The 20,442-nt window shown below is 37.6% G+C and overlaps 1 protein-coding gene across 17 annotated transcripts in view; it reads right to left on the bottom strand.

Moving 5' to 3' along the window:
* Positions 1–20,442, bottom strand: part of BAZ2B (bromodomain adjacent to zinc finger domain 2B) — a 165,869-nt gene that overhangs the window by 124,308 nt on the left and 21,119 nt on the right. For 16 of the 17 annotated variants that reach the window (XM_064450866.1, XM_064450865.1, XM_064450869.1 and 13 more), the window contains exon 2: positions 1,313–1,355. The gene's annotated coding sequence lies outside the window, so the exon portion shown is untranslated. Of the gene's footprint in view, positions 1–1,308; positions 1,356–20,442 lie in introns of all 17 variants that reach the window. The other variant, XM_064450867.1, reaches the window with a different exon arrangement.

Here is a 20,442-nt window from a genome sequence, read left to right as displayed (position 1 = left end):
TCTCTGAATTCAGCAGAGGTTGGTGCTCTTACCATTCCCGTAAATACTGTATTAAGTCACATGTAGTGGTTTTAATAGCTTGTCTTTCTACAGTGTACAGGAACCATGTAACCGTGCACTTGAAGAAGTACTTCTAAAACCTGAGCTTTTTAAATTTAGTCTTAAAAATTACTTTAATCAGCACACAAAATTTCTTTAATTTAGCCTTTTTTTTCCTTCTCTACTGTCAGTGCAATACTGGTTGTAAAGTTACCCCTGGGATGAGGGCAGGAAGGTCGCTACTGAAACATAAGACTCCACTGTATCACACAATATCATGTCTGGAATCTAAACAAGGTTCTTGTTAACCAACATATCACATTACTGGATGTAAACTTACAATGTGTCCTTACAAATTTAAGTATGTTATTTTCTATTTTCAGGGTACGTTATCACAAGTGTAGGAAGAATTGATGGTTAATGTGAGAGGCACCAAAATAATAAACTTGAAAAATCATTCCAAATCTATATCACAATTTCTTCTCTTTATGTACCTGACAGGCAGTAAGTACGCTAAAACTTCAAAAGCATGCCTGAAAGTTCCGTCTGTGACCTAAGCAAAGCCAGTTAGCCTTTCTATTTAAATCTTTATTTTAGTTTTCAATGTTAACTTTGTCTAAAGCAAAGTACAGGAGTAAGACACAAGTACCTTTTTTTCTTTAGTTATCCTGAAAAAACACAAGCAAATTGATGTGAATGCAAAATTTCCTAATAGTCTAATAAACGATCAATTAATAAAACAAGATAATTCATGCTCATCGTGTAGCAAAATAGCATGCATTCTCTGACTACTCAAAATACTTTTTCAAGTTGCTGAAATTGATTTTGGAATCAAAACTCTCAGCACAATCACTCAATTAATTTTAAATATTCCCTAAACTGTGTAACATCAGACATCAAAACTACTAAAGGTATACTGAAAACGTGCAACACTAAAGTTACATTATATCATATTTATATTTCAAGTCTGCATACAGAGAAACCCAGAAAGAATGATAACCACGTTATCATAGACATTAATTGTTAAGAGACCTACTCAGTAGTTAACCCTGAGTTCACAAAAGTATCACGAAAAAGAATCACAGCAGTATTGCACTGTTTGGACTAAGAATCTAGAAGTCTTAGTTAAGCCTGTGCTTAGTATCTTGCTGAAATCAGGACCTGGGTGCAGAATTTAGCACTAAGCCATACAGTGCATAACATTTTCCTTTTCCCTATACGAGTCACACTTCTCAGAAAATTATCAGAATGCTTATTGCTACAGCTTACTTACTGTGATGAATGTGGTCAGTTCTGTGACATTGCAGTTTTGCAACCTGCGAACAGAAAACAATGATCAGCTGAGTCACCCTTTCATCAAGTAACTTTTACAAGGACAAAGAAATACACACAGGACAGTAAAATTTCTCCCCCCAAAAAAAACGCTCTGAAGTATTTCCAGTTTACTGAAAACACTTTGTTTCCCATGGCCAGAGATGAAGGCATTAAAACAAGAATAGTTTAAGCCCAATGCTATATATAATCACACGTTTTTTGTTTGCAACCAGCTGTTTAAGTACACATACCCATTTTACCCTTACTAAGTTGTGAATGATATAGTACAATGTGTTCTCCTTTGATGTACACAGTAAGTCAAAGGAATCTTCCTGCTAAAAAGCAAAAGGAATTCTGGCCTCCCAGAAATCCATGGGAATTTTCAGTTTTGTTTATATGGAACCAGAGTTTCATTCCATTACTGATGTTCTCTAGCATGAGGATTTCAAATCCTCCTCATCCTATGAGAATTCAGAAGCACCTCCATGTCAGTACAATCCACACATATTTCACTGAAAACGTAAAATTAAATAATTTTTGAACGCTTGTTTGGATTGCTTTCTTCCCAGATTTTTTTGCCCTGAGTAGATTAAGTTTTTCTGCACACATAGTTTATACACACCATATAGGAAATGGAAAACAGCATAACAGATGCAACCTTTGGAATACGACCATTTCAGGAAAATGTTACTTGCTATAGTAGCTGAAATCTGATCCTGTTGGGGTTTTCCAATAGTTGTTTTTCACTGAAGACTGGTAAAGAGTCAGTGAAATTTTACCGTTTGATCTTTTTAAAATATCTTCTGCAGCATTAAACATATACTTGCTATACAAAGCTTGCAGATGCTCTCTTCAGCTACATTGATAAGCAATCTTAACTGAGCAAATATGCATAATTGCCTACATATCAAAAAATGGCATTTCAGGGGTTGGTTGGTTGGGGCTTTTATTTTACACTGAACACTTTTTTAAAAAAACAAACATGTAGAAAAACTGGACTTTTTACTCTAGATTTTTTCCCTACATCATTACACTGACAGGAGGATAAAGCTGGCCTATCTCACAGTGGTACAGTCAAAAAACCATACTAATAAATTTACACAAACAAAATTTCAGCCATCTACATGAGCAAGAACTTCTTTTACAGAGTTAGGTATGCTAAGTAAGGATTTAAATCTAGGTAGATAATTAAATCAACAACAGCCGTAACTTTTTAAATTTAATTTTAAATAACAACCTGTAAATGTGTGGCCATTAACACCAACGATTGGGTTTTTGTTCCTTACAGCCACTGTCAACTACACTCCCTGGCCTGCCAGGAAAACAATAGGTATTTTTCTCCCTTGTCAGGAACAAATCGTTCCTTGTAACAGTCAGAGGCAATATCATCAACCTATACAGGAAAGGAATCGCATTTATTCTCCCAAGGAGAAATCAAAACATTACTGTTTCCTTTCTCTACCCTACTGCCATGCTTTGACAACACCAACTACTACACCAGAAACAAGAGAGAGAGCAGTGATGGAAGGAGATATGACACCTTAACTATACCATTTAAAAAGTGGGAGCAAAGCATTTGAGAGAGGAAAAGCTTAAGAAAGTACACGTTTTGCTACTCTTTCAACCAACCTACTGGCTGACTAGAAGCCTGAACTGTCCTTCAGAAAGCAGAAAACAAAGACATATTTCTTCCTCTGAGTTAGAAACATGGCATTTCCTGTATCAGCTGAAGCTGAAGTACTTGCTGCCCATTTTAAATTTGCATGTACGTCGTAGTTCTGACTACATCTATACCTGTGGCACTGCTAAGTTTTGTTTTGGAATCGGCCCTGAAGGCATTGAACAGCCCACCAAAACCTGAACCTTAGGGCAAATGTTAGAGGTTCAATAGAGTTGAAGATAGTAAAAACAGCTCTTGAAGTTCCAGCTTGCCATTTGCAAGGAATGATAACCAACTACCCTACCAGCAGGCAAAGCATACTGCATAGCCACGGCATCCTCAGCCCTGAATACTGTTCCAATGAGAAGAAAAAAGTTTCTCTATAGAAAAGTTACCCAGACCCTCCAAGGATCTTGCACTGGAAAATAGCCTGCTTGTCTCCCCAGCATATCAACACTTCCAAAAGAGAAGAAAAGACTGGGAGGAAATCTTGAGTAGGAAATCTTGGGATTCAGCCTGATGCTCTGACCATCTGTTGCTTCAACGCACCTCCTTTACCAGCTGCTGACTTCTCCTCTATACTTCACCTGCTCTGACTGAATGCAAGTACGTAAACCAAGGAGTGAGGAAAGAGGGGCTTTTTTCATCTCTTCTCAATCCCTAGTACATGAAAAGGGTCTCTACTTGGAAAGTCCTCTACAACTTTACCAGAAACACAAAAAACTGTAAATGAAGACGTTCCCGCAAGAAACTGTAACCCGTACTTAAGAAACTGTAATACAAAAGACTGCATGACTGCAAGTGAAAACAGGTAACAGTTTTAAAAACAGGTTTCACTATGGCTCCAGTACTTCAAGGTCTGCATAGGTTAGGAATTATTCCAAAAGCAAAAATTTCAACATCAGCCATGTGCATCAGCAAAACCACTTTGTATCATCTGGAGCAATCTCACAGCTTCATGCCACACAAATTACTTCAGATAGTCCTGTAAAGTATATTTCAACAAAGTACACTCACATTGTCTTAGCTTTGACTAAAGACCTACTAAAGTCGCTCTTTAATCTCAAATGGTGCAATGAACTTTTCAGTCCCCCTTCAAAACTCATAGATGATCTTCTGCCTGTACAAGCTTTCAGCCTTCTATACTCTGACACTCATGTTATTACAGGTAATGTTCTATGTCCATTCCTACCCTGAATACCTGCGTACCTACACGAGCTAAAAGGCAAGTTCCCTTCCATAGGCAGTTGAGGCATGAGGTTGATTGCACCTGAGGGAAGGGGTGGGGTAGGGGCGTTGTCAAATCTAAGCTTGGAAAGGGGTGATAGAACACAAAATGAGACTTTGAGATAGATGAGCAGAGGTGTCAGAAAATGTCTCAGAGATGTGAGGATGAAAAACGAGGCAAGGAAGGCACCAGAGATATGCAATTGTGCAATACCACCAGTGGGTGCTGGGGTATGCAAACAGGGCAATTTCTTAATCCCTTTCTTGAAATACTTAACAGAAATACAGGAGCATAGCTCTGCATTTAAATATTATGTGGTATCATGCAAATCACCCAGCACAAATGTATATCACATACCTTCAATAAGCTAAATAAAAAGTCTGCATTCAGCAGGAAAACTTTAGCAGTACATTCAAAGTTACAGGTAATAAAACTAGTACTAATGTTTAATTAATCTTACACAGTAGTCAAAGGTTCTTCCTCCCAAACTGTCAACAGCACGTAGTCAGGATTTTAGTGAAGGCTTAAATCCAAGAATTTTACCAGTTGGGAAGGTAAATCTGACTAGATGTATACACACAAACTCACCTACTATATTTTGATAAGGCAAAACTAACTTCAGTTGGACAATTTTGTCTCACACACAATTGACTGACAAATGTCCTGTGTATCTAATACTCCCCAAGGCAGGAAAAAGTGTATCTTGATGCAACTGCTGTACACCTGAACAAATAAATTCCGTTTGTAAGAGCCGAAATAGAGTTGTCTATTATATTTACATAAGAACACATCTAACTTCCCATTTCTTACTCAAGTAAACAAAACAAATGCAAATACAATGCAACATGTATAAAAAAAGCCATCACACACTGCCCTGGTTCCTCCTCCCACATGCTGTACATATTTTCAATAAACAATAAAATTACTAGGTTAATCAAACACCATTGTCCATTCTTCACCAATTAAAAAAAAATCCTATTTAATGCATGGTCCTGTATTATTGAGGTTGCTTATTCTCATTCCAAAGACTAAACGTTTCACTGTCCAGAGTTCCATTCACTTGCTGTAGAAAGTTACATCAAGACATTAGTAGCACTCACCACAGTCAGTAAATAAATGGTCCAAGACCTCTAAAATAGGCCATTATTTTCCCTTTGAAAGGGGGAAGAAACTTCAATGACATCCCTCCCACCACATCCCACCTTCCCCAGCACCAAGCTCACATGTTGGAATGGGTTGGAATTTGCCTCGTGAATTTTTCTTAAAGGTAATGTCATTTTTATATGGACACAGTGAACCTTCCCAGGTATTCCATTTATTTTTAAAATAACTCTATGAAAACTTTTGAGTTTTTGACAGGTGCCTATCTTGTGTTTAAAAAAAAAAAAAGTCCCAGGACTCAACAGTGTATTTTAGGCTTTAACTATGTTTTTTTATTTCTGTCACAAGATTCAAACAATGTTTTATAAAATGCATTCATTGTTCCACTACTTTGAAACTCTTTTTGGTTTTAAATATATATTTCATTCCACAATGGTTACAGTATTTCCACATACACACCATAATGAAACCACAATAAATGGCTTAAAGTTGTACCATCATTATGTCATCAAGTGTCATTTATTTATTTAGTTCCTACTCAGTTTCTGTAGCACTTCTAAATCTACCTCCCTTCATCACCTTGGCAAATCTCAGCCACATGCCGTCCATTTCATTAATGGCATTTCACCTCCCTGTAACACGTTAACAAAAATAATGCTCCTCCTCTCCCTTCACAGCAGTTGCAGAAAAGTTATTTTTGTAACTCTAAACATTATTTTAAACACAGGGGAACTTTACATTTGCTACCACCTGTACACTTTGCCTGTGAGATATAATGTCACACATTGAATTGCTTGACTTCACTTTTTAAATTATTTGAAGATTACACATGAAGCAGAACTCATTCTCCCCTCTTTCCAGCGCCTTGTATTTGGTGCTCCCAAGAGAGTCAAAAGATGATTATCGGCAGTGCAATCCAATTATTTCACAATTTATGTTGAAAATTGTAAGTAATAAACCTGCTTTGCTTGAAAGGAATTACTTTTTCCCTCCAAGTAAATACAGTTGTGCATTTCTTTCTAAAGGGAAGTAGCACTCAGCAGCAAGATAATTTTTTGGTTAGCATTCTAAGACCTAACTAGACATTTGCATACTGTAAGCAAATACACAAGGAAGTGGTGGAGAAAAGGTAGGGGACTTCAACATCACAAAGAACATTAAATAAGACAATATAAGAAATGCACATAGTGGGGAGCACTGTGAAACCCACACAGTCTGTACCTCTAAGCTTAAACTGGACTATCATAAACCCAAGGTTCAGGCTGCTTTGTATAAAATTTAATTGTTGTAAGACATCTAACTCATAAAATCAAGCGTAAAAATGAAATAAATCTACCGCACCACTTGATAGATTCTCAGAGGCAGAAGACTCCCACATAAATATGATATATCCACAGCACAATCTCCACTGTGACTGTTTAACTAGTTTTCAGCAAAGGTTAAGCTAAGCTAAACAATGCAACTCTCGTCTTAGAGCTCACAGCACAGTGCAGTTAATTTTCAAGTATTTACTGCTTTTCCCTTCAGCCCATGAGCAGCTGCATACTACTGCCTCTACACTGTTAGCAACATGTAAGTTACCCAGTCCAAAGCTGGTTCAGGATTCTGTGTGAGCTACTACCATTGCAAACGCTTTAGCTCCCCAACATTTTGTACAAGTTTTCAGGAACCAGATTCTACATCTTCCAAAATTATTCCCTTACCTGTTTATAAATTTTAACTGTCCATACTTCAGTTTAAAATACTCCTTTTCTCTTTCTCATCCTATTGCTTCTGGTTACAACTTCTAAACAAAGCCTCTATTCTGACACCATCAAAATCAGTCTGGGTGTACTGGTCACGTGCTCAGGAGTTCGGTAATACTGCTCTTGAACAGCCAGTTGTAACAGAGGTTGAAGTGTACTGCGGTAAAGCAACCTGTAGTCTATTTTCACACACAGAGACATCTTCCAGCAGATCAATTCACCTCACTCTTCACTTGGCTGAACAAGAGTACATACAGTCCAATGCAAAACAAGGGCAGAATGCAGGCACAGCAGCAGGACTGTCCCTTACAGCAACACATCAGCACAAGAGCAAATAAGGCACAACAGAAAACCATAACAATTAAATGAAAGCAGTACTGACTCCAAGTTGTTTTAAACTTCTATTAGGAAAAGCAAGAATTTTGATCATCACAACCAGAACGGATTAGATGGCCCAAATAAAGGTAAGTATTCAGGTGGAAAAAACAGCACATCCTTCTGACAGCTGTGGGGTTTCTTTACCTTAGTAACTTATAGCTGCCTATCATGCATTTCTACCATTCACTTTACAACTTACTGACAGGTCTAACTTGATCACCAGCATATATCAACTAACACCTAAAAGGCACACCTATTTTGGCAAATGTCATTCTGATTGTTACTTCCTCTAGAGTCCATCCCTGTGTTTGCTTTACTCAAAAATGCGGTTGCATTCATTACCTGACCATGTAAGGGTTTGCACTACAGAGATAAAATTAACATACAAAAACTTCTTTTAGAAGCAAGCTCAAAGAAGAATCCAAATATCTGTTTACCTAAGGTTTTAAAAACAAACTGTAAAAGAAAAAGAAAAAAAAAACCAGCATAAACCACTATCTGCAAAAAGACCCAACTTTATCTATAGGGCAAAACTACAGAAAACATGGCTAGAGACAAGTGACTGAGGTTTGAAAAAAATCGTGCCTTTTGCTGCAGAAACATACATACCAAGACTGAAGCTTTAAAATTTTGAAGCTAAAAGGAAGCATCTACTTTTATAAATAACTTCTTCCTTACATATTTCAGTATTTTCTCCCTGATTAAAAGCACAGACTGGTTTTGGCCCCAGCATCCAAAGTGCAGAGTAAACAGGTGCCTTAGGTATAGAAATACTATACTAAGTAGAAAGCTAAGCTAAAACTCAACAGCAAATATATGATTTGGCATGAACTTAAGGAAATTGCACAACACCAACTTCTCCATCCAATTAAAAAAAATATTAAAAAGGACAAAAAAATATTGTTTCAGACTAAATATTCTCTGCATTGACACAACCGTGCATACACACAAATGGTAAATGCTGAGCTTTTAATATTTAATTGTGCAGTAACAGAAGTCCTTGCAACTAGTTTCTTCTTCTCCCTTATAGTACCCACAGTCATTCCACTAACATAGCCCAACAGAAAAGCATTTTATCGTGGTTTATTTTTTAGATTTGTTTTTAGAATCAATTATTACAAAGCATAACACAAAGTATCCTTAAACGCAAACAAAATCCTCTTGCCATTTGAGAGTAAGAGACCAGAAACAGCTGACATTCCACACTCAGTAAGACAGGTGGAAGTTGAATATTTAAAAGAACAGAAAGAACAGAAAACAAAGTGCCTGGAAGAGGAAATTGTAAACTTTCTTTTACATTTACATTTCCCGGTATCAACCCAGCACAGGCAAAGTGTCTCATTGGCTGCATTGCCCTACACAGGCGCACCGGTGTAGTAATTGCTTCTCATTGCAAGAACGGGACAGTTAATGTGGACAGCAAAATATTATATTTTTTATTTTCATTTCATTATTAGCGATGCAATGTTAATGCAACCTAATCTTTCTTTCCTGCATTATTTCCTTATTGTGTACAAAGCAAAGAAAAACGAAGTTTCCTGTGCTTAATAGCATATAAATGGAGCTAATTGAGCTTTGAATTGAGTGGGAAGACAGGGTGGGGTGAATTCCCACCTTTGTTACTGTTATCACTTTGCAAGGTGGTTTTTTTTAAGGAGACTAGAAAAACTGGTTTACATTCTGGCAATAGCATCTTCTCAAATCAAAACTTAGAATCTGAAAGCACTGCAGAATGCAGCAAAAACTGCACCATTTTCATAAAGCTGTGAGGCAAGGTTTGCTTTCTTGACTGCAATTTGCTTCTTTCTCTAGTGCAAACATAGTACAAAAGATATGCCTGTCTTAAAATTTGTCTTGGTGCCCTTTTTATAATTATATTGCAAACAAAGGTTGAAAGAGCATGGGTTTTCAAGTTACATTCTTCCTGGTTTTCATTAGTAATTCACGACTTGTCTGCTCTAGAAGTTTACCATGACAGGAGAGCTAACAAAGTTATGGCATTACAACAGACTGAAAAAGTGAGATTAGGGAAACTTTGTCAAACTGTTTCATACTTCTGTTAGCATTTATAACTAGTATTTCCTGAAAACCTGATAGAAAAAACATTTGATAAAACAGGGGCACTTTTTCCCTAAAACTTCGATAAATATTTGAAAAAACTGAAGCAAGTTTCTCTATGCAAGACAACATATACCACTACTGATATTTTTAAAAGTCTTAAAAAAAAATCATTAATACCTAGTAAAGATTAATACGTGACAATCTGCGTCTTGAAAACCCCTTCTATCAGAATAGTTGAAATGAAGAAAAAAAGAACATGGCCCTAAAATACACAGTTTTAGTAAAGTATGCTGATAAAAAAACCCACACGTTTTTAGAAATCTTTTTAAAAGTGCTTATCTCCTTTGGTGAACTAATGTGTGGAGAACCAATAATTCAAAATATTAATTTAGAATAAAAGATCAACAAAAAAATCCCCACTGTGACAGCAGAGCTAACAATACAACCTTTGTTCAAATATAGTATAGTTTCAGAAAATTTTTAGCCTGCCAAAGCAAAATTATCTCTTACGATTTTGGGAACTGACAATTTATCAGGAGTTCAGTATTTCAGCAGCAGATTTCAGCAATGTGCATATTAGTACTAGCAAAGACGGCATCAGTCAGCATGAGGAATATTTAAGTACTAGAAATTAAATGCTTTCCCTAAGAGTTTGGGTTCTGGATTTTATTTCTTTTAAAAAATTTACGTTGTTTGGTTTTGCCTGCTTGCAAGTCTTCCCCTACCCCCTTCTGCAAAGGGGTGTACTAATGTTAAAAGAGCACCCAACTGGAAAAGACTTCCTGGATCAAATCTACATGCTTCCTACCCCACAACATGCAATCCTCCTCATAATGGATCGAATACCATCTTAAAATTTGGCTTCCTTCTCCCGTATTTACATTCCTCAGGTTTTCAGCCTGAAATTGTTCTTTTAACAGCTTTACCCGATTTGTTTGAATCCTCCAATTTTTGTGTTCTTTACACTGTTTTACTTGGAGCTTGTGGCCCATAGGGTAGGAGTATACAAGCTCTGTTTTTAATTTTGTTAAACTAAACCCCTCTAAGGTCTTTCAAATCCTTCCATGAGACTCCAAATTACCCTCAGAATCCTAATGTATGTTCTTCTAACCCATTTTAGTTTCAAGTTTCTTGAACATGAATAATTCTTCTGAAACAAGACAGAAATACACTGTATTCCACATGTGGCCTTATCAGGACATTCCCAATGCAACAATGTCATAAGAGAATCATTAAAGGCACTACACAAAAAGCCACATTCACCTCAGCAAATCATTCAAGTAGTGGCCAATAAAGATGCAGCAGTCACACACCCATCTGCTGCCATGCAGAACTGTTTACTGGTTAAGTTCTTCACAGCTCTTGCTTTACCTTCTAAACAAAAACAACGCAACAGGGGCGGGGGGAAGGGGGATGTGAAAAAAAAAGAAAACTCACACTAAACTGTCTTCGGTATTATGAAGTTCCACTAGGTCTCTTAATTTTAGCTTAAGACCAAAAATTTCTTTAAGATCTTCTTTCTTCGACTTATATGCAGTTGTACATTCCAAAACCAAACATAACTTCTATTCCCCCAGCATGCTCCATTTTCTCACTATTACTTTATCATTGCTCGAAGAACTAACCACTCTTCATGCAAACTAGACAAAATACTAAAAAGTGGCAGGAAACTAAGGCCTTGACCCACATCTTAAGTTTGTAAAAAACAGAATAAAGATAATAAATGTTAATTCAGTTTCACGGTACTAAGAAATCATCATCTGAGCAGCAGAAAATGGGAGTTGTCCATTTTTATGACATTGTCCTAAACTCAGGAAGCCACATCTTTATTGTGAGTACGCTAACCCTGCTTTATGAAAGAACCCACACAAAGCCTCAGATCAACTGCAGTCACTGCTTTCTTCATTGGCAGACTGTACCTCTCTGTTGTAGAGGAAATACAGGTGTTAGCTGCTAGTACACTGCACACAGGAACTATGAATTGGCCCAAAACGCAAGACTGAGGCTTCTAGCTCACAGCTCCTCTTTACTCTTTTATTTAAGTAATTTGATCTATGCACCTGGAGACTTGTCTCGTGTTCAATGCTCTGGGTATAGGGATCACTTACATACAATCGTCTAGGTTGGAAAGACCTTTAAGATCATCGAGTCCCACCGTTAGTCCAGCACCGCCAAGTCCACGACTAAACCATGTCCCCAAGCACCACACCTACACAAACATCTCCAGGGGAGGTGACTCAACCGCTTCTCTGGGCAGCCTGTTGCAACCCTTGACAACCCTTTCAGTACAGAAATTTTTCCCAATAGCCAACCTACACCTCCCCTGGCGCAAGACCATCTGATTAAGTAAAGACCTTCTAGACACAGTGCTTATCACTCCCTGAATCGTTATCCTTTCCCCTAAATCTTCATTAATTTACATTTGTTTGTTGGACCATTTTCAAATATTTAAAAAATATTATTAATTCTCTTACTAGAACAATTACACATAATCTGATTTCCAAATGCTGAAAATGTCTACATACACTGTGTGAACAAAGAGGATCCTCCTTTGAGCTCATTTCTCTTTCAGTGCAAGAGGCCACAAAAGCTCAACTACCCATCTGAAGCTTTATTTAGTTCAGAAGTATTTAAAAAATAATTCAACTTCTAGGTTCTTTTCATATTTTTCACGTAAACCATGTGTCTGCAAAACATGCCATTGCCATTTGTCTGTCTCTAAAATAGAATTCAGGCTAAAAAGCGAAAAATTTCAGAATGCTGAGGTATGGGGTTTTTTTATTCACATTGCTGACCATTTCACACAGCTTGACAAGGTGAGATTCCTAGACTCAGCTACCAAGAAAAAAAAAATCCCTTTGGAAGAAACAAAAGCTGCGTGATCATCAAAGCTCTGTCAGCACATCAAACACTGTTAGGCCATGAACCTTTCCGCATCAGGACCTTTCGCTGTTATGATGGATGAAAGCAATGATGTCAGCAATGACAAGAAGGTCTACATCATTATTAGGTATTTTGATCAAGATTCAAGACTTGTGAAAAACGATCTTTTAGGAAAGCTTGTTTAAAAGTGCTGGAAGGTGTTTGCATCACTTAATTAGTTTTCATCGACTCCCACACTCTACAGGCGCGGTAGAATTTTTCTCTGACTCAGCACTTACAGGGATCAGCAAGCACACTTATGACTAAAGAGCGTCGGCTGTTCTGTATAACCTCCCCTGTGCGTCACATCTGTACATTTGATAAACAAAAATTATGTCAAGGCCATTCTCTAACAAGCAGGGACATGCTGATTAACAACTGCACCACGCCAGTGTAACTTGAAGAAAGGAACACTATCAGTTAAAATACAATACTTTTCCTGCCATCATCATCAGTGGAAGATGAAAGAAAAATGTGAAAAGAATTAAATTTTTCTTCTAGCGAAGGAAGTGCCATTTCATCCTTTAACATCCATTTTGAGCTGAACAACAAGAGAAAGTCTGAGTATTACTGCATTAAGAGGGACTTCATCTTCTGTTTAAATACTGACCACCACTACCTTGAGACTACGTATTTGCTCTACAATGTTGTAAGCTCTAGCAAACAAGAGGGAGCAGGAAGACGTGACTTCAGCACTCATGTAGCTGCTCCTGTCTGCCAAAAAGATGCAGTAACTGTTTTGCGCATTGCCCCATTACCCAGAAACCCCAGTCACAAATGAAACTTTGCTGCATTTTACATGATTCAGAGAAACATGTACAATGTTAAAAAAGCAATAATTACACAGACACAAACATAACTGGGGAAAAGAGAGAGAAAACAAGGATGAAAAAGCCAGTCAAGGGAACAAGATGCTAACAAAATAAGCCAGAAAAGGCCTTTTTTAAATTAATAAATTAGGTTACTTAACTGAAGAACAAAAATGCAATGCAGGTGAAAAGGGGAGAAAAGTGTACAGGGATTAAATGACAATTCTTTTTATTATTATAATGATTAGAACTGTGAATACAAACAGTTTGAAGTTCTTTTAATTTTTTTAAAATTCTCACCACTCATCTAGGTACCTGTACTAGGTGTTTACTATCACGGCCAGCACGAAGTTGAGACACTATATTTAAAAGGTTGGTAAGCCACTTTTCTTAAGTCTCCCAGCACCGAAATCTCCTGATAACACACAGTTATATGAGGTGTGAAATATAGCTTTGATTCTCAATTAAATTATATCAAGTACACAAGCAAATACCGAGTCCTATTCTGAAAACTGTAATAAGCAGCAACTTATTTCCATGTAAAGATCATATTCCCAGGTCCTTAACAAAGAAAGTAGCTTGGTCTTTAAAATTTTAATTTTGGGCTCCCTCTGATGTGACAAACAGAAACAGCCTGTATCTTCTCTAATAGAAGTAATTACCAGCTGCAAGATAAAGCACTTTAACCAAATGAAATTGGAAATTAATTAGTTATCAAGTATAGCTACACATTTAAAGGTCCCTTGCATCAGATTTGTCTCTCTATAGTTTCACATCAATGGCAAAAACATTACCCTGCCTGTCAGCAAAACCAATTAATCCACCTTGTTAAAAAAAGTATATATATAATCTCTCCTATTCTTAAAAATCAACTAGACAGATAAATTCTTATTTTTCTATATATAAATATATATATATTGTTTTCTGAAACAAAAAACTATCTCTCTCAATGAATTATACATACAATCACAGACTGGTTTGGTTTGGAAGGGACAATAAAGATCACCTAAGTCCCAACCCCCTGCCACGGGCAGGGACACCTTGCACTAGAGCAGGTTGCTCAAAGCCCCGTCCAGCCTGGCCTTGAACACCCCAGGGATGGGGCATCCACAGCCACTCTGGGCAGCCTGTACCAGTGCCTCACTGCCCTCATAGTGAAGAATTTCCTCCTAATATCTAATCTAAATCTACCTTACCAGTCACCTACCATGTGAGAAAAAGACCACCCAGGTTGTGTGACACTGAAGGGTTAATTTAGACCTAATGCGGAAGTAGTATTTTTGAGGCAGAAACACAGTTACTTGCAATTGTTCTCTTGATGTGTGATACATTTAAAAAAAAAAAATCAGATTTTCAGATTAAATACACAAGAAATTACATGACCTGAAGCAGGTGGAACACAATGTACTTTCATAAAACAGAAATCACAAATAGAAACATGGGGGGGGGGAATCTGTATTTGCAAGCTTATTTGGCAGAGGACTACTGGAACCCAAAAACAAAACCACTTCCAGAAAAAGAAAATCTTATATAACGCTAAGATGATACTATTTACTATATTTCAGTTCATATATTTTATAGGCACACCAGAAAAAAAACAAGAGCAGATTTAACAATAAGACCATCATAGAAACAGACAGCTTTTACCTACAAACAAATATCAAGGAACAACAATAACCCATTGTAATTCACTCTTGCCCACGATAACAGTATCTACTTTAAGCACAAAAGTGTAACACACTTAGGCACGGGAATACTCTACTCCCAGGGACCAAATGCCCATTTCCATCTATCCACAAACCAAGTCAGCATAATAAAACATTCAAACACACACACACCCTTCAGCAGGCCAAACACCTATAGCATACAGCTCTTTTTCTTGCAAAACAACAATCGTATGCTCCTGCACTGACATCCGTCATACAAAACAGATCACAGTAACACTTATTTTACATATCACATAGTCCTTAGACAGTAATATCACGTTCCCTCTTCTGTATTTCACAGCACATACTCTTACATTCTGCCCTTGAGAACCACGTAGCCTGCTGCTTTTATGGTACTACAGAAGCAGCATATATTCAGATCTGAGTTAGAGCCTTGTATTGGGAGATGCCATTAACAAATACCTAGAATACAAGATAAATAGCAGCAATATGTAAGGAGAATATAGCAGGATAAGAAACTGTGATAATAAAGTACACCATTTGTGATTCAAATACTGCATCTTCATTCTTCTTTAACAGTGTCTAGTAAAATATTTAAAATTTTAAATCTTGTAGTAAACTTATCAGTCTACTATGTTTAGATTGGAACACTGCTCTTATTAATCGCAGTGAAAATTACAAGATAATGGATCACGCAGTATGTTTCCTAGTTACATGTATAGTGAAGGCAGCATTACTTTTTGAAACAACAGATGTAAAAATGGGGTTTATTATTATGAACAGTTGGGGTCTTTTTGAAGTATTGGTTTAGTTTCTGAAGTTTGCCGCCTTACCAAAAGAAAGGCACCGCAGTTGGTAAGCTAACTTTAGCATGGCAAAGAACCAAAGGAAACACTGATTTTATTTTTTTTTCCTAATTTTCAAAATCATGGTATGTTTACATATTGCCCTTTATTTCTTCATATTTTCAGAAATGGAGAGCAATTATTAAAAGGTGGAATGACAACCATAAAAAACTGAAACGAGTGAACATATTTTATCAAATTAAAAGTGACTTTAAAGTAACATTACACTTTGGGAACAATGAAAGGCTTCAAATTGGTCAACGTGCAAATAATTGTATCAAATGCAATATAAAAGCTTGCATCACAGAAAAACAATAGTACTAACGAACATCTTCAGTTGTTTATCCCTCAACTGTCAAGATACATGACATAAGCCATATGACAGGCATACCTAGCTTCATTTTCACATCACATGATAAGTACAGGTGTAGGATGTTACAGGGTGGGGGAAGCCCACACACAACCACCCCACACTGGTGTGTGAAGTCTGTTCCACAGAGCTTCATTTCCCTGAAGCTAGAAGGCAAAGGAGATCCTCCAGCTGAGACTGGAACAGAGAAGTTACATTGCTCCCTGCAAGCACGCAAAATACAGGCACTGGGAAAGCCAATAAGCAGACTCGGCACAGGATTCAGATGTTCTCTCATAACATGACGTAACAGCCAGACAAGAACAGCCATTTTGTACCATCCACATTTGTCAATTTCCTTAAGGCACACTTTTATGAAGTCCTCTCTCAGGACACTGTGCATTAACTGTCAAAACAATATAAACTAAGAAATAACAGAACAACAAAAGTCATCTTTTTAAAGATCACATTGGGTAGACTGTATTTTAATCCTGAGGCACCTTATTCTCACGAAACTTAAAGACATGAGAATTTTAGAATATGTGACTTCAAGACCGCAGAAATATTCTACTCTTCTGGTCAAAACTTGTGACTCTGCATCTGCTCCTAGTATCATTCTGACAGAAAATTAGTTTAAACAATTCACCAAAACATCCTAAAATATAAAACAAGTGACTCATTGAATCACAGAGTGTTTGAGATTGAAAGGGAGCTCACCTCGTCAAAGCCCCTTGCTCAAGCAGAGTCACCCAGAGCCAGCTGCCCAGGACTGTGTCCAGACAACTCTGTTCTATCTCCAACGGTGAAGGCTTCACAACCTCCCTGGGCTCCCTTTCCCAGTGCTCAGTCACGATAAAAAAGTGTTTCCTGATGTTTAGAGGGACCCTCCTGAGCTTCAGTTTGTGCCCATTGCCCCTTCTCTTGTCAGTGGGCACCTCAAAGTAATTTCCTTCTCTCCAAGAGAAGGTAAGTACTGTTTTAATTTATGCCAATAGTGTCATTTATACCAAGGCTCTGTAGTGCCTGGTTAAGGAAAAATAGCAGTTACAAGTGATTTACATTTAGTTGGACTTGGTATTTATTTTATTATAAGCTTAGTAGCAAGTTCTTCAGTTCTGTCTTTGATTGATTACTGCATACATTTACATTGCCAAGTTTCCCCTTACCCAAGGTTCAAATATATCAAGTGTTTCTTACTAGAATATCCTTCCCTTTTAATTTCTTAAAGGCTAGAGCTTGAGCTAAACAATGCAACTTCTACCACTGCTTAGCACTAATTTAACTCTGCTACTAATGGGGTCCACAGAACTTCTAACAAGAGCATCAATAGAAATGCTAAGCATTTTTTAAATATTGCCCTAAGCATCAATCAATATCTGAATATATATCTCTCTCTCTCTCTCACACACACACACAAAAAAAAAACCAAACACATTAAAGCAAAGTATTATTAATCCACTCTGGAATAGTCTTATTAACAAACTACTTTAGAAAGAAAAATGGTCAAGATAAACATTTGTTCTAAAACTTAACATACTTGCTTTCAGTTTGTGATCTACAGACTCCTGGTAGCCTGACCCCGACTGCTTCTTGATGGCCCATAAAAAATAACCAGAAAAGCAAGCAACAGGGAAGTTGAAAATTAATCATTCTGAGACTGCATTCTTTAAAAGATGCAATTTCTGATTATTTCATTCGTTGCTATATGCAAAATATTCCATTTTAAAAAAGGGTAACTTTAAGTTCCATTTTCCAAATCCAAGACAACAATTTGTCTTGCTTAAAAAAAACAGGCTTCTCTTCAAGTCCTGTAAAAATTGCAGTCTTACATTTCTGCTGTTAAAAATTAGTTAAATTTATACCAGTCTAATGGCACCTAACTTGTGTTAGCTGAGTCAAAACATACTGAAACCTGTTTTTCAGCAACCATATGATGCTGACTTCTTTCCTAACATCAACACAAGTTAATTATTGCCACATGCATGAACCAGTGTGATTTACATTACAATAAAGCAGCCGTTTGTGCAGGCTTTTTAATATCTAATGAACAGGTCTGACTCTTGCTAGTCTGGTTTGCAGTTTACAGCATGGAAGTGAATCAGGTATGATCAACTGCATTACTGAAATCCAGCCCATGATATTAAAAAAAAAAAGACAACCAACCCTTCACTTGTGTTCAAAATAGCTATGACTATACATTTTAAAACCCTATGGTTTTCATTTACATTTGACCAAATAAAATGGCAAGTCCTGCTTTCACCGATGAAACTGCAATCAGCTGTCTGTAAGCTGACCATGTGCACAATCCATTTCACAGGACACCGTTAAGCACACAGGCTTTGGTTCTGAAAAATCCCCAATGAAAACGAAAGCTCTGAAAAACTGTATTATGTGCATGCATTTCATAAAGGCAAGTTTTTGTTTCACACATCAACGCAAATGTTTGTTTTCTCACATAATACTGGAATTAAATGATAACAACAAATTGCGTGACTTGCTTTAGCGTATCTGCCCCCTCAGTAAGACAGACTTACATGTGCACATGGAAACGATTCTAAGGTATTTTCACCAACAGAAATGATTGGATTGTTTATTGCTTGTAGTTACATACATAAGCATTGTTCTAATTGAAACCATACCAAATTTATTCTGAAAACATAATTTTGACCCAAAATATAAGCTTTAGTATCCAGTATCCACATTCTATTATGCACAAAACACATGTAAGAAGGTACCATGCAACAGCTTTTTACAACAGGTTTCCTTGTGCACATGCTACTTTTGAGGTGGCAGGAAAAAATTCTCCTGTGAGCAGTGCTCCTATGAGGGTCCTCTGCATACTCCTTCTGCATAAACCAGATACTCTCCAGGAAGTACAAGCCCACTGAAACAACCCACTTGGCAAGGACAGGGATGACAGCAGAGATATAATTCCTGGACAGTGCACACACTGAGGAGTCAGAGAACTGCTTAGGGAAGGGCTGAAGTAACACTATTTCCTCAGCTTGTAGGTCTAATCCACATCTTCTTTAATATATATATATATATATATTTTCGTGAAACTGTAGAACTTTAGCATTGAACATCTAGCCTTCTTTCAATTACGGTGAAAATTAATGGCAAACACAAGTTACTGCATGGAACGGACAGGCACATGGACAAACAGCTGAACAGACACAGTGTGGTCATAAAATTTCACGTGAGCTGACAACAAGTACTTAACGGGGAAAGAGCCACAAAGGAACCTCCTGCATAATTAGGAGTAACCAGAAGCATTACAGACGTAGTTGAGTATTATCAGAAACTACTTCTTCCATTTCATAAACAGCATTTGAGTTCAATCTCTGTTTCACATAAAGTGTGTAAATGCAAGTTGATCTGCAGCTCCAAGGCTAACAAGAGTCTAGATCCGTGAAAATACCTAGGTAACGATTCTCAAAAACGATCTACATTATGTTGAATCAGTATTCAAAAGCATTTCATTTTTCAATTAATGCCATTCTATGCATCACGGGCATCACTAGGAACCACAATGTGAATACTGTATATGCACCAAAGCCAAACTTTTAAATACAAAACACTACCATATTCAAAACGCCATCATATTCACTGGATCAGCAGCCACATATAATCTCCTCCGGAGAAAGGAAGACTTCCCCTTGGTTGAGAAGGATTAGGTCAGAGATCATTTAGGCAAACTGGATCCTCACAAATCCATGAGCCCCGACAGCACGCATCCACGAGTGCCGCAGAAGCTGGCGGATGTTCTTGCTGAGCCACTCTCCATCATCTCTGAAAGGCTGTGGAAGACAGGAGAGGTGCTCGAGGACTGGAGGGTAGCCGGTGTCAGTCCAGTCTTCAAAAAGGGCAAGAAGGAGGACCTGGGAAACTATAGGCCGGCCAGCCTCACCTCCATCCCTGGAAAGGTGATGGAGCAGTTCATCCTGGAGGTCATCTCCAGGCATGTACAGGAAAATGAGGTTATCAAAAGTAGTCAACATGGATTCACCAAGGGGAAATCAGGTTTGACCAACCTGATAGCCTTCTACGATGGCACAACCGGCTGGGTCGACAAAGGGAGAGCAGCGAATGGTTACCTTGACTTGAGCAAGGCATTCAACACTGTCTCCCATAATATCCTCATAGGTAAGCTTAGGAAGCATGGATTAGATGAGAGGACAGTGAGGTGGATGGAGAACTGGCTGAGCAGCAGCGCTCAGAGGGTCATGATCAACGGGGCAGAGTCTGCACGGAGGCCTGTAACTAGCGGTGTTCCCCAGGGGTCTGTGCTGGGTCCAGTCCTGTTCAACATATTCATCAATGA

This window comes from Phalacrocorax carbo, chromosome 5 (assembly GCF_963921805.1).
Source record: "Phalacrocorax carbo chromosome 5, bPhaCar2.1, whole genome shotgun sequence".
Classification (NCBI taxonomy): Eukaryota; Metazoa; Chordata; class Aves; order Suliformes; family Phalacrocoracidae; genus Phalacrocorax; species Phalacrocorax carbo.
This window is presented reverse-complemented; position numbering and strand designations above follow the sequence as displayed.